Consider the following 20396-nt stretch of genomic DNA (forward strand, 5'->3'; position numbering starts at 1 on the left):
TTTAGAAAACTGTAACCTCTTCTGTCTCTCATTTTAAGGACAGTTATTTACATTTATATTTCTTTCTTTCAGTGAATTACATCACTGCTGACCAGGCTCAGCCACGGCTCAAGGACACTTCAGCACTATATGCGGCTGATTAATGTACTTTTCCATTTATCACTAGACGATCCTGCCAGCCAGCGATATGCAACCAAAACTGATCAAAAGCATGCACAAGACATGTTTCATTGTTTTCATTGTAAACCTTTATTACTATTTCAACAGTTTTCCATACAAAGGCACGTGTGGTGAACACTCATTCACAAAGATGAGATTGCATAATACAAACATTGTTGCTTATATAAACAGTATGCTATTCAAAGCTAAATAGATATATTTGATCTACATTTAAGGAAAAGGGAGATTTAGTGCAACTGATTTAATTATTTTAGACCACAATTCATGGTTTTCAAGCCTCTGGACTGATTTCAGAAGAGTGACTTTTTTTTTTTGCTAGAGATTAAAAACATAATTTCAAGCTTATCCAGGCAGATAAGTAATTGTCTTGAGCACTGGGATGTGCATGATTATCAAAAGAATACATTTTCTAAATTAGGCCAAGATAGTCTCCCTTGAATCAATTGCAAAAGCGCTGCATAGACATAGATTGTCTAAAGTAATATTTAAAAGATTTGCATAGATTATCAATCGTAATAAAAAATTTGCCACTTCCCGAAAATTAATATAGAATGAATTAGGCCCTGATAGTACTTGCCTTATTGCATTTGGGTGCATGTGTGTGTGCGGGCGTGTGTGTCGCTGTGTGTTAATGTCAAGAACAGGAAATTAAGGCAGTGTTTGAAGCCAATGTATTTGTCATGTCTCACCCAAAGATGTATCATTACACTAAAGCAGGTAACTATTATGTGCCAAACTGCTGTGCCTCAACGACTGCTATAGGGAGCAGCTTTTAATAGTGTGGCATGTTCTGTATACACGCAGAGCTACTTCCTGCTGATCAAACACACTCCAACCATCAGGAATATTAAATGCTTGAGTCCACATTTACTCAGACTCTGGCTCATGGCTGCACAGTCGAAAGCTGCAAATATGAGATTCAATCCATCCACTGATGAAACTGCTGTATCCTGTCATCTGTCACACACTCACACACACATCCTGACTGTAATTTCTGTTTCACTATATTAATAACTGGAACGTCAGCACCTCATAAACCATTTCTCTTGATGATGTCTGAAGGAATTTCTGTAAACTGATGGCTCAAAAAATAATCCAAAATAAATATGAAAAGGTTTTTTTCCCCTAAACAATAAAGAAAGGAAAAAAAAGAGAACAGTTGCATAGAGTATAAAGACGACAGCTCACTCCTTCGCCATTGTGTCAGCTGACACACGGAGCTGTCCAATCGCAGTGCAGTATTATTCACTGCTGCCGTGGGTCTCACATTCACATGTCTTTTGAGTCCTAGCAACTATAACAAAAGAGAAAATGAGCAAAATATGGGCTACAAATCATCAAATACAACCTACATTAAGTGGAGCCTATGATAGCTGAAGACAGATTATATTCCTTCATGTCTAAACAATTTTTTTTTTTTTACAATCAAATATAGTATAATAATTACAAAATTCAGTGCCACATCTACAAATAAAAGAATTAAGAGTCACAATTATCAAGCAGTTCCTCCAGCCTTCGGGCTGCTTATTTTCCACCGAGTCCCACAGGTTTCCATGATTGGAGTCCACGATGATGTTTGCTTAGTTAAAACACCAAAAGTCATTCACAAGCAGTCCAGGCTGAGTGTTGGTTTGAGCGATGCATCAAGGAGACATATACAGCGTTCCACAGTTATGGCAGGAATCACTGCCGGCTCGCATGCAGACAGCATCGCCGTCCTCCGTGTTTACTCCAGCTAAAAGGCAGCGAATGAAGGAGGAGTCCCACCGTCCTCCTTTTGTGTGCTCTGTCCATTCTGGATCCCCCTGCACCAATCACATTTATCTAAAAAAAATAAATAAAGAAAAAAAAAAGAAAGAAAAAAAGAATGAGTCAAAACACACCTTGAGGCCAATCATGTGAATGTCAAAACAATTATTTGAGACAATGGACTGTGAAGTCCAATTTATGTATCAAAAGAAGGCTTGTTCTCAGTGCTCTTTAAACATGAAAAAAAATACTTATTAGGGTTTTTTTTCCTTGTGTGTCCTAAATCTGGCCGAGTTAAGTACAGCTTCGTGTACCAGCCAAGGGGATTGAGACTGAAGTTGAAAGGCCTTTACAGGAGCCTGGTACGCTACAAGCTGCTAATACAAAGAGGAAGCATGTGACACACCCTAAGCTAGGCTAAGTTGGACTTCAGAAGACCATAAAACCCCCTTTTCTGTTACATTTTCGAGCAGCTCAGACAAGCAACTTAAAATATTATAGCAGGTCACCAAGTTCAGAATTAGCCAATAATGCGTCCATCTAGCTTAGATCTAGTTTAAATCAACAACCACTGCGCTAATTACCATTGTCTGAGCTATTAACAAGCATCACGTTAGCCTTGGCATTTAGCATTACGGTGTGAGGGTGCTCTCTGCCAGTGAGGAAAGAGTGGGGGCTGCAGGGAGTGGCTAACAGTAGAGGTTGGCGACATAAAAGGCAGTTTCGGGTATTGGTGTCGCTTTGAGTTATTGGCATCATGGTCTTGTTTTGTTGAGAGGACTACAGTGAATAAGCTTGTTAATGGTAAATTTACAGCCCCAGCATGTGGCCTAATAAAACCAGGGGATAGAGAGGATGATGAGAATGATTGCCATTGCCATTTTGTGTGTGTGTGTTCAGGAGGGTGTGTGCGATGGCGATGAGGAGGGGGGTGTAGTTAGAGAAAAGGGAGAGAGAAAAGTGGAAGGCGCCGGTAATTAAGAGTCTAAAAGAGTGTGAGAGAGGCGCACACTGCTCAAAGCAAACTTTGAGCCTGGATTCCTCACTTTTTATTTATGCATCCCGACTTGAACCCCCCTCCTCCATCTTCACTCTCTCCCCCTCGCTCTTTACTTGTCTCCCCTTGCTGAATGAATAGCTATCGCAGTGCTACAGTGTCCCACACTGTCTAGCAACACCCTCCTGCATCCTCCAACCTTTTTCAACAACACCCCCCTCCAGTATGGTCCTGAATAGGGAGCCGAATTGAGCAAACAGTCAGGCTGTCAGCTCAATAGGAGGTCTGGCCGTGAACTTGAAGTCCTTCCCAGGCCCCGAGCCTTACATTAGGGTAGGAGGGGTGGAGATGGTTGGGGAGACAAGAGACGGTGGGGTGGGGGGGGGATTGGTGGAGATGGGGGTTTGCAGCCAGACTTTTGGGGGCCCCCTACGTGCCAGTGTTGGGGGGACCCCTGCCACCGAGGTTCCCAAGCCTGGTGCTCTTGCAGGAGCAATGGGGGCAGGGTGCCCCAGCTGCCTGCTAACCCTCCCCTCCCCCTGTAGCACTCAGTCTGGGCAGGAGGGGTGCTGACGGTGGGGTTTGTGCAGGCGGGACAGTGTCTGCTCCCCTGCCAAAGCTTCTCTAGACCCTCACACACACTCGCACAAAGACGCACACATGAATACACCAATCCAGACACAAGCCGTGCCCACCCCCTCTCCTCTATCAGCTCGCAGGCCTCCCAGGCTTCTCATCATCTCATTAGCCAACGCCAGCCACTCCACTGTCTACTGTTTGCATTGTTTTGGGCTCTGCATAATTTACACAGTAAATTGAGAATGGCCTCGGCCCCCTTTGCTCAATCTACCACCTGTTTATAGAGGCCTGGCAGTGATTAGTGCACTTTGCGTTTGACACAGTTACCACAAGACTTCTCAGGAAAGCCAAGCGACTCCTTCGCTTAAGGCAGCATCGTCAAATATTCAAATTAATTAAGCTTAGTTTGACCTAATTGGGGAACTGGAATCATTAACAGTGTATTCTGTCTAAATACAGAAAATTAGTGATTTAATTTAAAGAACACACATATAAAATTGAACATTTTTGGCCAAATTATTTAAAAGAAAACAAAATTTGATGTTAAGATGTTTCCTGTCTTTGCCAAGTCTCCTTCGCTGTTTTTACCTTGACTTGGGGGTAGTGGCAGTTTCTCTGTTAGCCCCAGGCATCCTACTATAAGTTACCATTAGCACAGTCTCTCTGACCCACACGCCACAGACACAAACAAAGGGAGGTTTCTGTGTTAAGATGACAAAAGTAAGCACTGTTTACCAGCCATCTTACTTAATCAAGCCCAGCTAACGCTAATTGGTGTTTTGGTTTAAGCGGTTTTCAACGTTGGGAGCTCCCCGGTTGAAAAAATGCCGCACCACAACGAGCTCATGCAAGGAGAACAATACTCAACTTGTCTCAGCACCGACTGCCCTCCAATACTCACCACTCACTTAAAGAGAGACTTTTCAGTACTAAATCTGCCTATCATGCTCTTACAACTTCACCATCTTGTCTTTATTTTTTCCTCTCTGCCTCTGTCTGCCTCTCTCCTGCTTTGTTTTGGGCTTTTTATGTGCTGCAGTGTCCCTGTAAAAGACTATGAATCATCACTTCCACTCAACCGATGTTGCCCACCTTGACATTTCTTTTGACCTCATTTAAAGAGCTGAAGGGAGATTTTTAGAATTATTTTAAAAAGCCATACCTCTGTCACAGATTACTGTCAAAATCATTAAATATTATATCACAGTTTTTTAGGTTCAGTGACTAAAATTTTCTTACTAAGCTGCTCAACTTATGGAGTAATCAGCTGTGCTTGTCTGTCGTCCAGAAGGCACGGCTTGCATCGTAGCTCCAAAATGGCAGGCGCCGCCATGTCGGGGCAGGCATGTGAGGATGGCATCAGAATTCCCAAACGGGAAAGAAAAACTGGCGCTTCGAGGACAGATGCCCACTGAACGCCTCCTGAGAGAGGCATTGAGAGCGGAGTGATTTAATGTGTACGCACATACAAAACACGCTCCACCCACATCAACCCTCCCCTCCTTCCCATCAGCGCATCTCATGAGTCGTGCAATTAACAAACGTATCAGAGGCAATTAAAACGGAGGGTACATCACGCCGGAGAAGGCGCGAGGGCACGGAGAGATGGAGATATTGCGATATGATGGAGAGTCAGGGAGGTGCCAATAGAAAAATGAAGCATGGCGGGCGCAGTGGGTTTGGTGTGTTACCTGCACTGACTGGTCTTCCCACTTCCATTTCATGCCAGCGTTGCTCTAAGATGGTGGCGCGGGCTGCGTTTCGCTGTACAGGAAAAAGGGGCAGTCTGCTGAGGATGGAGTGGATGAGGAAGGGAAGAGGAGGAGGGAAGAGGCAATGCAGTGGAGGGCGAGGAGAGAGGGAGGGCAGAATCAACAACAACCCCTCCTCCTTCTCTGTTTTTCAGTCTTCTTTTGCCAGCTTTCCTTCAGTAATGTGGTAGCCTGCACAGAAAACATAGATGGAGAAATCAGAGGGTAAAATTGAACATTTAAACTATGTAGCTTATCCACAAAAGCACACATGTACAGTTCACAAAAATATACAAACACACGAATGCACGCGCGCACACACACACCTTTTCATGTCTGTTCTCATGGTACAGTCTGCCCCTGAGCATGCAAATGACTTTCATTATGTAAATGCATGCAAATCAGATCCAACCATCTGAGAATCAAGGGTGGGAAAGAAAAAAAAACTAGACACAGAGATTGAATAAAAGAAAGAAAGAGAAAAAGCGACAAGAGAAAAATCCTTTTGAGTGGCAGGAGGCGGTAAGTTAGGTAAACGCTCTGCTGAAAACAACGCCAGACCAATTGGGCAAACACGATTACCTTCTTTTATTGTGTCTATGACCTAATTTTTTCATTCAATTTACTGCATCCTTGTTTTTTACAGAATGCAAGGTTTTTTTTTTCCAGGTTTTTGATGTTAAAGGCTTTTCCTGCATAAACAATATATCACCTAAAATTCAAGAACACAGTTAATGTTTTAAATCCACCATTCCAGCGCATACTTTGCATTTGACACCTGCAGTTAAGCATGGAAATAATGGAAATAATGTAGCATTTCAGCATTGATAGAATTATAAACAGTAGTTGAGTACTTTACATGCTCACCAGTTGAGCTAACTTGGATTTCATGTAGCAAATCTACTTTTCCTTAAGCCTTTAAGGCTGACTTAAAGTCTACACTCTAAATTTAAATAGTGTCTCTGCAGCATTTCTCTATGTTTCTATGTGCATCCGTGCAAAATAATAAGCACGACTAGCTTAAAGCAAGCCATTAGGTGGCTAAATGTCATTAACACTAACACAGAACAACCACTGTGGATTTCAGATGAAAGGGGGAATTGTTAATTGTTTAAATCAGCGTCTGTCTCTGCCACAATCCTTCCCTCAATTACCCACACCTGCACATGCAAACCTGGGAGTCTAAAACAAAAGTAGCACAGTGCAGCCAGCTTGCTAAGTTCAATATTCCCAAGCAGGTGGACTCTGTATCTTGCATAGTTCTTGAACCCTATTCAAAGTAATCAACAAAGAAAGCTGACTAATCGGTGAACGGACCATGCTGTCTGATTTTACTAATACTCTGAGCCAAGCAGAAAGGATCCTCCATTAGCCAGAGAGGAGGGAGCCAGCTTTTGTCTCTGGGTGTCAGTAGGGGAAGGCCACGTCTGAAATTGGAATAAGGTGGTAAAACCAGGGGTGACTTGGAGTGTGAGAGAGTTGGGGTGGGTAAGCAGGGAGGGGAAGGACTACAGGGGTGGGGTATTGCTGAATGGTGGCAAACCTCTCCTAATTGGCACTTGACATTTTTTTGCCATTGGCACTAGAGTGGGCCAGCTTTCAAGCCCTCTCTGGGTCCTTGTTGGAAAAGTGCCTTATGCAAATATGGCGAATGGGCTCTATTGTGAAGCCTCTGATATTAACAGCTCACGCAACAATGAAATTGTGTGCTTACTCTGGACTCGTAGGTGTGTGAGAGAGAGCTAGACAATGGGAGCGGGAGCAGCTTCAGTCTGAACAGACCCTCCATCGGATGCTTTGCCAAGTCATTTCACCAGAATGGGCTTTTCTGAGGACCGAGGCTCTCAGTAAAAGCTTTATTAATGACTGAAACAAACAAATGCATGCACTGTTTTGCTCTGGCTCTGAGAGTGTCTCTATTTGTACTGATGCTGAATGGCTTGATTTATTATGGTTGAAAATACTGAAGGTATGTACAGAAAAGGCTTCATTCTCTTTAAATGATAGTTCCCCTCCTAAAACATCAATGTCTCAGTTCTAAATGTGAAAATGTATTCATGCTTCTGTGCAGTGCCGCACTCCCTCTGATACTTCTTTCTTCTCCGTGTGCCCGCATTGTTTACCCTTAACTCGCTCCCTTGGGTGAGCACTGCTTGAGTTCTAAAGATATCTGCAGAATCCCTTCGGAGAAAACTTGGCATGGGAGAAATGTAGCAAAACTAAGCTTTGTTTTCAAATGCAGTGAAAATGATAAGAGGCCTGTGCTGGACAGCTCAACTAAAACTTCTAAGTCAACAAGGTCTGAGGCGCTCTTGTCTTCTGACAACGCAACACAAACGTAATTTTTACATCCATGCAACTAAAAACCAACAAGGAGACAAACAGAGCAAGTGGGTAAGACAACGACAGTCACCCCCCGTGTGGTCCGAGCTCAGTCAAAGTACACCTGTTACTGCTAAGTTGCCAAACTTAATCTCCTTTGTCTGAGGAGGCCCATTGACTTTTGCAACTGCCCAAGATACATTCATTTCTATGCGTGCATAAGGGGGTGGAGGGAATGCCAGTGTTGTAGAAAATAACAGGGTCTGTCCTTACACTCTGGCCCAACAGTGAAGCCATTTTCCAAGCCCTGTTGGTGTGTTCCGTCAAGAGAAAGAGAGGCAGAGAAAAGGGGCCAAGAATCACTGGGTTATTCAGAAAGCTGTCTGGCTGCTCGGACCCGGCAGGCCTGAAAGGGAGGCAAAGGGGTGCATTGTCCCTCAGTGACAAGTGGACTAGCTCTATTGACTGTAAAGTCTACTTATGGGGGGGCAAGTAGGACCCGACCACAATGGCTGTTTTTCTATTTGACACTTGGAGTCTAAATCTGCTTGCCCAGTGCATGAAAGCTAAGACAAACCCACCATCCTCCTCCTTCTCTTTCCTCTCCCTGGCTGCTTTCCTTTACATGCTTTCTCCTCGCGCCCTCTTTCTATTTCCAACACTGCCATGGGACAGAGAAAAAGAGAGAGCAAAGGCCCTAAGGTGTTTTTGAGGAACTCTCCTATCTTTATGCTGTTTTCAGGCAAGCATAAGCTAATACAGTTTCTGCACTAAGTTCCCTAGTGTGAAGTGTTAGTGATATAACTGTGCCACACACCGAGCCAGAACAAAGCATTTGTACCATGACATGCGTCTCCCAGGGCACTGCTTAGGGTATAAACACAATCTGTCCAAGACTTCAGTTCCCATTTAGACCCAACAGTGTAACTGACACAAAAAAGATGCAAAGGGAGAAAACTATTCTCCACAATGCACAAAATATTTCTGCCTTACACCTGTTATATGCTAATTTCATAAATACAAACCACACCTGTGTAGATATACAGGAGTCTGGATATTGGGCACGCACAATCATTAATCTATCAGTTGCATTATGTGATAAAAAAGCCCTACATACAACGCTGTAAAACTAAAGAAATAAAGGGGAAAAGGACATGTAGGGACGTAGCAACACAACAGAGAGAGAACCAGGTACTACTTTGCCATCCAAGAAGGTGACATCTCTGGCTGTCACTTCCTGTCAGGGCCCTCGTTCCTCTCTCTTACTAGCAGAGCCCAAAGCTCAAGTGTCACACTCAGCACCTGCAATGCAGCAGGCAGGCACAACCGCAGGGCTCGAAGAGATTGACATTGCGAGGTAAGGTTGCCTCACAAGCTTTTAGTAATTTCACTTCAGTCCTGCACAACTGTTTAGAATTTGTACCCTGTCAAGCTAAATATATCCAAACCCGAGGGTGATGTTTTAGCTGCACCACAATGAGATAGCACGCCACACGTGGAATTCGCTATGTACCACCAGAGCTTTGAGACCTAGGATACAATTCTTAGTGGCCTTTCTCAGCAGGAGTAACCCTCCAGCTTTGATGGGCAGAACAGAAATCACACCTTCAATCAGCCATCAGAGGCCTTGAGGTTGAAGATCTGATTGACCAATTACTCCTCACCATGAGTCCAGGCAAAGAACCTAAAGGCTGAGATTGTTCTCCTTCGCTCACTCGTGGATCTTGTCACTAGGGGTACTTTCTGCTTGATTGCCCCTGGACCACTCCCCCTCTGAACCCAACACGTACACACAGCAGCATTCAGCGAGATCCCATCGGGCCTTTCCACATGGTAGCACCTCATGCAATGGAGGCTTTGCCACGGCCCATTCACAACCAAGCCAACTGTCACGTCAAATCAAACAACGGCCAGGACCCCAAATTAAACATCTTTTCATGCAAAAGGAAAAAGGGAGTAGGTGGAACGAAGAAGAAAAAAAATCAACAACAGCTAACTTAACAAAACTGGCCTCAAACAAATTCTTGTCTGTGCGCTTAGCTGCCAGTGGGGCGTTGGGAGACCAGATTAACTCGGAGGGACCATTCTTAACTCGCACAATCCAATCCAAGTTGGAACATATGTATAATTCATAGCACCGTATGCAGCTCAAAGGCCCACATTCTTTTCATATTGCATGGTCTCTTAATGCCAAAAATGCAAGCAGTAAGACTGAATTACATGGAGACAAATAAATAGAGCGTTGTCCAAACTAGCCAGTAAACTGGCAAGTCCTTTAGTCACTTGGTGTTGGCTAATCAGAGACCAGTTGCTTTGGTGAATCGGTGTGGGTTTTTTTTTTTTTTTTTTTAGCAAGCTTGTCACTCCTAACCATGTGATACTAAGTCTAAACCCATGCATGCAGCCCCACACAGAAGGATCATGGGGCTTATTAGATTAAAAGTGATCCTGTTGTACCAACCTTACTGTTATGGATCACTGCCACTGGCTACAGAGAGCTAAAGGAAATATGTGTGGCAATGTCCCATTTATTTGTACATGACTAACAACGGTACCCAGCATTACGAGCTGCGGATGGATCAAAAAAGGGGCCTCAGACTTGAGTTTAACAAAAGGCACACACATGTATTCACACACATTCCATCACCAACAAATAAGACACAAGAAAAACATGCAGCCTACCTTTTGTTGCATCGCATTCCCGTCTTCTTTAAAATGTAGTCCATTTTCTTCTCTCATGTTACAATTCTTCTGGCAAAGTTTGCATTTTCTTGTAGGGAGGCGCATTTGGGGTCTTGATGCCTTTTCAGGAGTGTAATGGGATTCTTGTTACTTTCGGTTATCTAGCTTTATGAAGAATGTACATCACTCATACAGCTAGATAACCAAAGATAACAACCAACCCCTAAGGCTACCCATCCTCTCAATCTGCAGGCGAAGTAACATGGGCCAAGTTCTGACCTATAAGCAGAGGAGAAGGTTGTTAATTAAAACCTATTATATCATTATATGTCTCCACTGCTTTTTATAAAATGATTTTAAGAATTACAAACTAACTTGAGACGGAGCTAAAAATAATGTCAAAAGTCTGATTTTAGGGAGAGAAAAATCAAAGAGCAGTTCATAGCATTTCTTTTGTGGCTTACGGCCTTTTTTCTTCGCTCATCCTACAGCAGCCCTTAAATGTCCTGACCCTTTATTTTATGATGTCATCATGTGGCTCCCTCTCTCCGCCTCAAACAACCTCGACCAATTGGAAACTTCCCTTTGTCCGCCAAAAGCTTTGATTGGCCTGTGAGTAACGCCTGTATATTAAAAACCCAACAAGTCAAACAATCAGCAAGAGGCACCAATTTAAAAAAAGGTTGCTGAGCAAGTCCAAACCAACTAAGGCTACAACCTTCCTTTCTCCAGCCCAGCGCCCATCCCTACAGCGCACCCGCCTCACCCGCTGACTAGCTCCATAGGAGGGTGATGGCTTCAAACACCGCCCCCTGCCATGACCCAAATGCATTTTTAAATTAAAAGAAGATCCCGGCTGTTTGACTACAAAAGGAACTGGTTTGTCTTCATTTAAATTATCTGATGCCAAAGCAGTCAGCCAATGATGGTGGTTGGCGCCAAAGCATAGATCGGGGGGGTTATTATATGTATATATATATATATATATATGTGTAGAGAAAAATTCTCCTACATATCATGAAAGAACGAGTGTTAAACATACCCTTTAGTATCCAAATGTGTCCAGAGACCATGCAAAAACAAAACTAAACACACACAAAACAAATCTTATCCTACATGGCTACGGACTATGCTATAACACTCACAGACACACACACTCCCTTTCACACATGCTGTGGTGGCACATGGCACGAGGCCCCATCTAATTAAGGCTGCTCTGTGTGCCCAGATCCCTGTTGTGGCAGGCTCCTCCCCCACAAACGCCACCACCAAGTAAAGCTTTACTGACTGAAGGAAGATGGAGAGATATTGAGAGAGAATGAGAGACTAACTGAATATCCTCAGTCTTCATCGCACACCCAAACCTGCGAACACACAACCTGACTGGCATTGCCAGAGATGGCTACATCTCCGTTACCAAATAACAAATCACCCGGCCATTGTTCTCCCTCTTGATTACAATTTACAGAAGGTCTTCTTTTTCTTCTTCGAATGCCTGAAAATATTTTGATTTCAAAGTATTTTGTTTCCATTTAGACGGCTGTCAGCATTACACTGTTCTTCATCAATGTCCTTTGTTTCAATCCACAAGGACAAAGCAAAGACCTTTAAAAGCAGAAACATGCCTCAGCTCCTAGATTGCTGCTTCAGTGGAGAACATACACACACACACCTAAATGTACCACATTTAGGTATGTGTGTGTGTGTGTGTGTGCTTTCAGATGTTCAGTAGATAACTGCAGAAAACATCAAACTACACACTGTGACTTAGAAATAAATACACACAGATACATGCGATCTCTCTCTCTCACACATACACAAAAAATGCAATACTATTAATAGCTCATTTGATGTATTTTAGCTATAGTCTACATTAAGTGAATCAGAATATTTAAAAACTAAATGTTAAGATATAACTTCCACTTATTATTAAGTAGTCTTTTACAAAACTATTAGACTTCAGTAGGCTATTCTTTTAATGCAATCATATTTTACATTAATTAAGGCTACAACAATAACCTAATGCTTTTTTTTATTTCTATCTAGAAAACTAGAAATGTTTTGCAGCATCAATTTAAAATAAAGTAAGTAATTTTGTTTTCAATTTTAGTGTTTAGTAGGGTTTTTTTTTAACTCATTAGTAATTCATGGTAATTATTCTGGATGCAGATGGTGCAATATTAACATTTAAATAAATATTTTTTTCATGATTTTCAAGCTGAAAAAGGAAAAAAAATCATGATTTTTAAAATGTTCAGACTGCATTGGATTATTTCAGTTATTTTTGCTTTTTCAGTCGTAGTCCCCTAAATGCTGCATTTCATATAATTCTGTTAATCTCATACAATTGCATCATTTTGTCTGCTGCCTTATTGTCCCCACAGTGTTTAGCTTTCATGATGTTATTATTAACACCATGTGTTCACAAAATGAAGTTTGTGAACATTAAAAAATATATATATGTTCTTTAAAAGTTTAAATGAGCCAAAACCCCTGGTTTTAAGTCTTCATTTGGACCCTTTTCTCCAAAATTTCAAAGCATGTTTAGGGCATAAATGGAGCTCCAGCTTCTTGATCTCCATTATTTAAACAAACCTCATCAGGCCCTGCTATTGGCCAAAGATGAGCATGACGTCAACAAATCCTGTGCCTCTAATTGTGAAAAAAATATGCAAAGGTGCAGAGCAGATTAGCAAGAAATGGATTCATATTGCAAAGTGTCATTGGTTCTCATCTGATTAAACCCGCGCGATAAGTCCCATTAAAACGTTTCATTTAATCGCGACTGAGCGCTGCATTTTGGAGGCAACAAAGGCAATTGTGCAGGAGGGCAAAAGTATTTTACCCACATTTTAAGCCACTTTAAAGGATGAATACAGAAATAAACAAAGTGTAAGTCACACTGTGGTGAGGCAGGCCCACTGTGTCTGATGAGCATACGCACTGTTTTTGCAGTGATAGGGCAACTCGCCTTAAAATGAGGCTTTGCAGAAATTACGCAATTAATAGTAATTTCCACAACCTATGACAAAATCCTGTGACGTTTAAAATAAGAGCCCAGATTTTGACATGCAGCTTCGAGTGTCTTCATCTTATTCTTTGTTAGATTTTAAACTTGAGTCTGCACTTCATATATTTATTATTATTATTATTATTATTATTGTTATTATTATTGTAGATAAATACACTTGTAATTTTTTTTAAAAAGCAATTACGTCAAAATGAAACATATTATTCCACCAAACTTTGAAAAAATAACCACGGAAGCCTGAGGGTGATATGAGTGACAGTGAGAGCTGGTTATCCATATTACCTACAGTAAATCACGTGTTGTGAGGCCGCTGAATGTCTCTCCAGCGGTTCCTGGAAAAAAGAGACGATGATTTTACTCTTCAAAATGACTACAAAGCCTAACTGCCCAATTTTGGTTATTGTAGACTTCGTTTAACCAGCAAAGATCGTCAGAAAATTCTATTTTGTCACGACAAGGACAAAATATTTTTTTAAAACAAAAACTCCGATAGTAGGTGAAGTAAGGTGCACTGAGTGATACTTCAGCAGTAGTACTTTTAATACTTTGTTATCTGTATTTTTACAATAATGTACAACCTGCCATTTTTACAGTGGTGTCGCAAATATCTCTAAAATACACGGTGCATATGAACTTCATTTAAAGCCCTGTACAGAAATCCTCTCTTTATTTGTTCCACCCCACAGTTGCCCATTGTGTGTGTGTGTGTGTGTGTGTGTGTGTGTGTGTGTGTGTGTGTGTGTGTGTGTGTGTGTGTGTGTGTGTGTGTGTGTGTGTTGCTAGATAAATACTCTAAAGTTGCGTGGCCGATATATTTTGGCTTAAACTGGAAAATGAATCTGAATTTTGTGCAAAGGTTGCACAAAATCGTTGTTTTCTAAATTCTCCCCTCCTCCCTAAGCCTGCATACAAATTAATACCCTCATGTTCATCATGTGAAATATTTCATAATCTCCTTTTTTTCTTTTTGCTTCAAACCCCCTGAAAGCTCAACGGCCTCAGTTTTTCTCCCCTAATGTATCCGGGGGCGCACACGTGTTCTCTGTACAGGCCTCTCGGCGCACACGTGTGGACTGGATATTTGGCCTTGTGATCCCTTTATCCGCCAACCATGGGTGTGAACACGATCACTTTGTCTTATTACGCATGCATTGCAGGTCTGTGTGCTAGTAATCCTCATATCTGAGCCACATGGTAGCAAAGAGTCCTGCAAGGGCTTAATTTGGGGGGAAAAGACACAAAAGGATTTAATTTTTTCCCCACGTCCTGATCGTGTCAAATTTTGTTGGGTTTTCGTGCCATATGTTGCCTGTCTCTGCAGCTCCCGCTTCTGCAGCAAACAGAGCTTGAGAAGTGACCCTGCTAAGTGCCTGGAGGTGTGTATGAGAAATGAAATCAAGGCTGGAAGCGCCTTTTGGCCTGTGTGGCTCTCTGTGAATCGCTTTGTATGAAGCCTGCACACAATGCGTCATAAAGGCTGGGTCTGAAAAAAGAGTACTTTTTCTTTAAAACAGAGACAAACCACTTCAAATTAGAAGTTGCTCTTTCACACACGTATTCCACAGTGCAGGTTTGTTTCCACATGTTTTAGCTGTTACTTTCCACCTGTGCACAACTCCATATTCTACTAAGTGAATCAACCCATAATTTTTCTTTCTGAAGCTTTCAATATCGATTTGTATTTTTTTTAAGCACACTGAATTAAGAGACAAAATGTCATGAACACTGAGTTGCCACTTGGTTTTCCTCCCAACAGCTGCCATTGTGAGTGAAACATCACCTCCTACTTTACCCTCATCAGAGCATCAAAACAGAAACAAAAATAACGGTAAATTCAGAGCCCAGGACCTGCTGCTCAAACACACAGCGCCCATATTCGCCTGCTGCTGACACATCCAGCCTGTGTGCATCCTGCTCCGTTATGCGTGCAGATCGGCGGCGTGCACGGCGCGGATGCGAACGGTCTTTCCTCCGTGATTTTCGCCGCTAATCCCCAACCGCTTTCGCCTTCCCCCCTTTGGAGAAAACACAGATTATATTGATACTCACGCCGTCGCCTGGGAGTCTCCGCGGCGTCCGTTCTCCAAAACCGAGAAGCGTGCGGCTCGGGAGATGGAGACCAACTGAGTTGCCGGAGGCTGGACCGCACGGTCTTCATGGCTGCGGCTGGCCGTGACGTCTGCCTTGCTCCATCCATTCAGCTTCCCTCGGATGGGTTTTCCCCCTGTTTTATTATCATCCCCATTATTTCTCTCGGAGGTGGATCTCGCCTCCCCCCTTCCTCCCCGCGCTGTCCCCGGTACTCGCCATTCCTCTCGTCAGATGCAATATGAACTCAAAACATGCCTGCTCTAAAAACATATAGGCTACCACCACCAAGGCCCTCCCCTTTATGACACGATGCAGGTCTGCTTTTTTGTCTCCACCCTCTAAAAAAATGAAAGCATAAGTGGTCTTGAATAAGGATGCAAGCTCAAGTTCTGTCCTCAATGATAAAAAAAAAAAAAAAAAAATCCTCGAAACTAATAATCTGAGTTAGTGTAGAATGGCTTTATTCGACGTCATATTTGAGACTACAGATACCAAAATCTTGGCAACACTCCTTATATTGCATGACATTTGGTCATCATATTAATAATCAGTTCTCTAATTGATTATAAACTGGTATCATCAGCTCAATCAAATATTCAGCATCGTCTCTGCTGTCTCTATTTCGGGTCTATTTGGGAGTTTCACATATCAAGGGTGTCGTTGTGAGCGTCGTTTTGGACCATGTGGGATTATAAAAAGTTTCGTGTAATCTTGTCTGGCTACTAGTATTCATTTGACACAAAGCCCCCGGCGGAGACTGCGGCCTCCGCTCATGCCTGGATCAAGTGCGCACATCCACTATTCTCATTGTCTACGTCTTTGATACAGAGGAGTCCAGGAATGTGACCAGGGGGTGAAGACCGTGCAAATCAGCTTTTACTGTCACCGCCGAGCCCAGAGCCCGCAGACAAGAGCCAAGAAAGGGGGTCTGGGTCACTTGATTATCATAATAATTAGATCGCGGGGATAAAAATCTCCTTTGAATAAATTACTGGTTCAATAGGAGGCGCGACTGCCAAAGAGACAACTTTGTCAGGCCCGGGTTTGTTGTCAGGGGGTTCTCCCTGCCTACCAATGTCCCGGGCTCCCCTTTTCTTTCTCTCCAAATTTTGGACGCTTTCCTGGAGATCAAACTCTAAATACGGCTACTGTTTCTCTCCTCCCCTCCTCTCGCCCTCGCCGATGCCTGGTTACCGAGTTCGGGCAGGCAGGCAGGCTAGTCTCGAGCTCTCGAAAGCAAGAGTGGTTGGTGGTGGCTAATGGGCTAAGGACCGGGCACAATAGGTTGGTGCACAATCCAGCCGCCCGCCCTCCTCCTAACCCCCATCACTTCTCCTCCTCCCCTCCATCAACCCTCTTATTCCATCGGCTGCATGGGAACCCGGACACCGAGGTGCACCAGGGGCCGCTCAGCATTGTGGTGGCACATCCCAAGTTCATTAGCACCCATCAGGCCATTCCTGCAAGGCATAGCAGTTAACCCAGCCTCCCACCACCACCACAATCTCCTCCCCCCCAACCAGTTTACTCTGCAAAGACTTTATGAATTTCTCTGCTGGTTAACCGGTCTTGGATTGCAGATTAATTAATATGCAAGACTGAAAAATAATCACAATTTTGAACTGCAAGTTTGGTGACAATAGACTAACAGCAGAGTAGTTTTTTTGACCGGATTTATAACTTTTTATGACTACAGCTGCAGCCATAAGGCAACTAAAATGTAACTAAAATGTTTAATGTAATATGTTCCTTATTGGAATATAGTCACAATAATGCCATAACCACCAAAGGAATCACATCTTCTGCTTTATTAAGAAATTAGAAATGCCATAATGTTAAGATGTGCCTCTACAAGTTAAAGTTCTGTATTCCCTACTAGCAGTAAGACTGCCACAACACACAAAGCTGTTGCATGAATTTGTGCTTGTTAATGCCAGTCAGCATTTTCTTGTGCAGCTGGTCATTTAGGTTAAAAACAGTATACCCATTCAGTGTTTTACTGAGGTAGGGTTTGGTTTTCACCTGGTACCAGAACCATTCACCGGATCAGCTCAACTCTTTATGCGATTCATTTAATAGATCTGCGTCTCTTACAGAAGCAACATGAGTGTGACTGGCAACTCTGCACCCGAAATACACCACAACGTCAAATGACAGGAAAAGAAGCCGTAATTGAAACATGTAGGAACCGTCAGTGTTCTGCTCAATGCTTCCTACCCCCCAACGCAAATATGACACCATTTGGAAGGATGTGTAAAATCCTGCCAGCAATCTTAACAGAAAACTGCAAAATATAATGAACTCTGAAAAAAATTATTTGTCTCTTATAGTCATAACCAACAAAACCAGCGTGTGCACACACAAACATCTTTTTACATGCTTCTAGGTTTCTAATAAAAGGTGTGTGTGTGTGTGTGTGTTCTAATTAATTTATTTTCTGTACTATAATCTAAAAAGATCACTATGTTGCATTCCCACCTGTCAGGTGTAGCCTATTGCTCTGCATTTGACTGACAAGTGTTTTGTTTTTTTGTCCATCCTTTATGAGGTCTCCTAAAGGCTCCACTAGTAGCAGGTATATTCAACTTCAGAAAAAAGAAACAGATTTTGTGCTTGTTTTTATGTTTAAAAGCATTAACAAGATTAGAGAATATTACTAATAACTGCCATCTGAGAGCATCGTCCTGTCTTGCGTTTGTCTTTTTCTTTGTTTACATTTGGATCCGACATTGTGTGTTTAAACCAGCAGCAGGATGTGTTTACAGCCCACACACATTCTTCACTGAGCTAAAAAGCCTCGGTGAGCCAGTTTAGCTGCTGACCAGCATGTAAAAGACTATCATGAATGAAAACCAAGGGCCAAAAAACAAAGAGAGAAAGAAAGAAAAAAATTGGACTCAGGGAACAGCGCAGGGATACAAAGTAGTATTTGGGAAATGATCCAGAATTTGAAAAGAAACTGTTTTTGCAGGCTCTTTTGTCTTTTTATGCTCTTTGTGTAAAGGCTTCATGTATTTAAAGATCATATTGTATAGATAAACATCTTAGAAATGACATACACGCCACAAATGAAGCATTTTGTCTTTTTCAGAAGTGCATTGTTTGGGTAATTTATCATCGAGGATGATACACAATGTGCAGGATTCGCTGCCTTCAGTGTAAAACGCTCAACATTACACTAAATACAAATACAGATTAATTTTAAGAACACAGCATTTTTTAAAGGTAACACTCTATCCAGACTCCCACTCTCATCTTTCACATGAAACGTGAAAAGACTTTACACTTCCTCCATGTTAGTATAGTTTAGGATTTTAACACTTTAATCCATTTGTCCAGTCTGTTCAGAACCAGTGATCATGTTGAGCTCTTAATTGCCCCTGTTCTTTCCATGTATTTCAGCACCAGGTAGATATTAAATATTGTGAATAAAAATCTTGATTAAATCATGCCACAGCATATTTTTCTCCAAGACTTTGCAGGAGATGCAGGCAAACATAAACCAGTTCATCTGAAATCGGGTTCGGGTGCATTCATACGGCCGCATGTCATTTTGTCTGTGTTGCATTTGTTTCATTTATCATATCTTTTTATTCACGGTTTGACATGGAACAAATGACTCTTTAGAACAATGAAAAGCTGGACGAGAAGCGTGAATGTTTGATTATAGTGAAGTGACTAGAGATCGCAGAGGCTTTCCACGACAATCCAAACAAAGAAACATTACACACTACAGACTCACAGCCTCAGACTCTGTCGTTTATGAGTTTTATCTTAGAATATGTTGTCCAACACAGAGTTAGAAGGGATCTCCTGTATTTTTGGGCTTCAGCTATCTACATGATTGTGTCCAAATCATAATGAAAAAAAAAATCATTTTCCAAATCTTGCTACCTGTTGGGCAGCTGCACAGGCACTGCAGAAGCTCATGTTGTCATCCCAGTGCTCTGATTGACCATCTCCCAGTGTAACATCCCAGTATTCCCAGTACATCAGTGTCCCAGTGTCAGAGACGTGCTCTGCAACTCAAAGCTTTGGATCTTTTGTCCCTCAAAATCTGCCCATATTGTTGCAGCTCTGTGGGGGCCAAACAGCCTTCTTGTGCCAAACCAGACAGGACCCCCCCCCCCCAACACACCCAAACCAACACCATCACTTGCACTCACACACATATATACACCAGCTTCTTTCTAAATAGTTCATTTAACTGGGAGCAGTAGTGGAAAATGAAAAACTAAAGGTGTGTCGTGGTGAACAGAGACAAAAGGCAACGTATTGCATTACATAAATACTAACATCTCTACTGCAGGACATTAAATTCCGCAGATCTGGGTCATAAATATTTCTGTCAAAGGTCAAACCTTTAATTTTTCCCATGAGAGCAAGCGCTGGCTTTTCTTTTCACAATTAAACTTTAGTCAGCTTTTTAATTGTCTTTGATTCTTTGATTAAAAATAAAATCTACAATCCTCAAAATAATTATTCACGTGCTGCCATTTTGCATTTCCACTTTGCTTGCATGCATTGCGTGAGAGGAGCTACAGGCTTGGACGGGCGTCACTGAGTTGCGGCTGCAGATCACCCCACTCACCTCGAAGTTAGAGCCTCCTTTGGCATCCTTTGCACCTTTTTTTTTTTCTTTATTAAAAAATCACCCGGGTAGCAGAGCTTCACTGCCGCGCTGAGCAGGAAAAGAAACTGGCTTTTGTCGGTGCCTCAGATAAACGCGGCCTGTTTAGAAAAAAAAAAGTGTCCCACTCTTTCTAAATGTTACATAAAGCTCCAGCAGGATCCCCGTCAGATGAGCGTCTGGAAACAAGAGAATGGATCGTTTTTGTTTTTAGAAATGAAGACAAAAAAAGGGGCATCCTGCAAAGCATGCAGCAACAAAAAAACATGGCGGATTGAAAAATCTCCCACGCCAGAGTCATTACGCCTGCAATTAGAAAGTCATTTGCATAAATGCTAATGAGTCAGAAATTCATGTCGGCACTGGAGAGAAACGAGGGGATTT

General features: G+C 42.4%; 2 long non-coding RNA genes across 3 annotated transcripts; both read right to left on the reverse strand.

Annotated features, from left to right (window-relative positions):
* Window positions 1-225: 225 nt before the first annotated feature.
* Window positions 226-10434, reverse strand: LOC120732765. Of its 2 annotated transcripts, none has more exons than XR_005695676.1 (3): window positions 10261-10434; window positions 5197-5448; window positions 226-2004 (listed from the first exon to the last, which is right to left on the reverse strand). It is a non-coding gene; the product is annotated as an uncharacterized LOC120732765 (long non-coding RNA). The 2 variants fall into 2 exon arrangements; XR_005695677.1 differs by lacking the exon at window positions 10261-10434 and adding an exon at window positions 5583-6115.
* A 301-nt stretch (window positions 10435-10735) lies between these two features.
* On the reverse strand, window positions 10736-19947 carry LOC120732766. Its single transcript, XR_005695678.1, has 2 exons — window positions 15341-19947; window positions 10736-13623 (listed from the first exon to the last, which is right to left on the reverse strand). It is a non-coding gene; the product is annotated as an uncharacterized LOC120732766 (long non-coding RNA).
* Window positions 19948-20396: the final 449 nt, after the last annotated feature.

This window comes from Simochromis diagramma, unplaced genomic scaffold (assembly GCF_900408965.1).
Source record: "Simochromis diagramma unplaced genomic scaffold, fSimDia1.1 OVJJ01000361.1, whole genome shotgun sequence".
NCBI lineage: Eukaryota > Metazoa > Chordata > Actinopteri > Cichliformes > Cichlidae > Simochromis > Simochromis diagramma.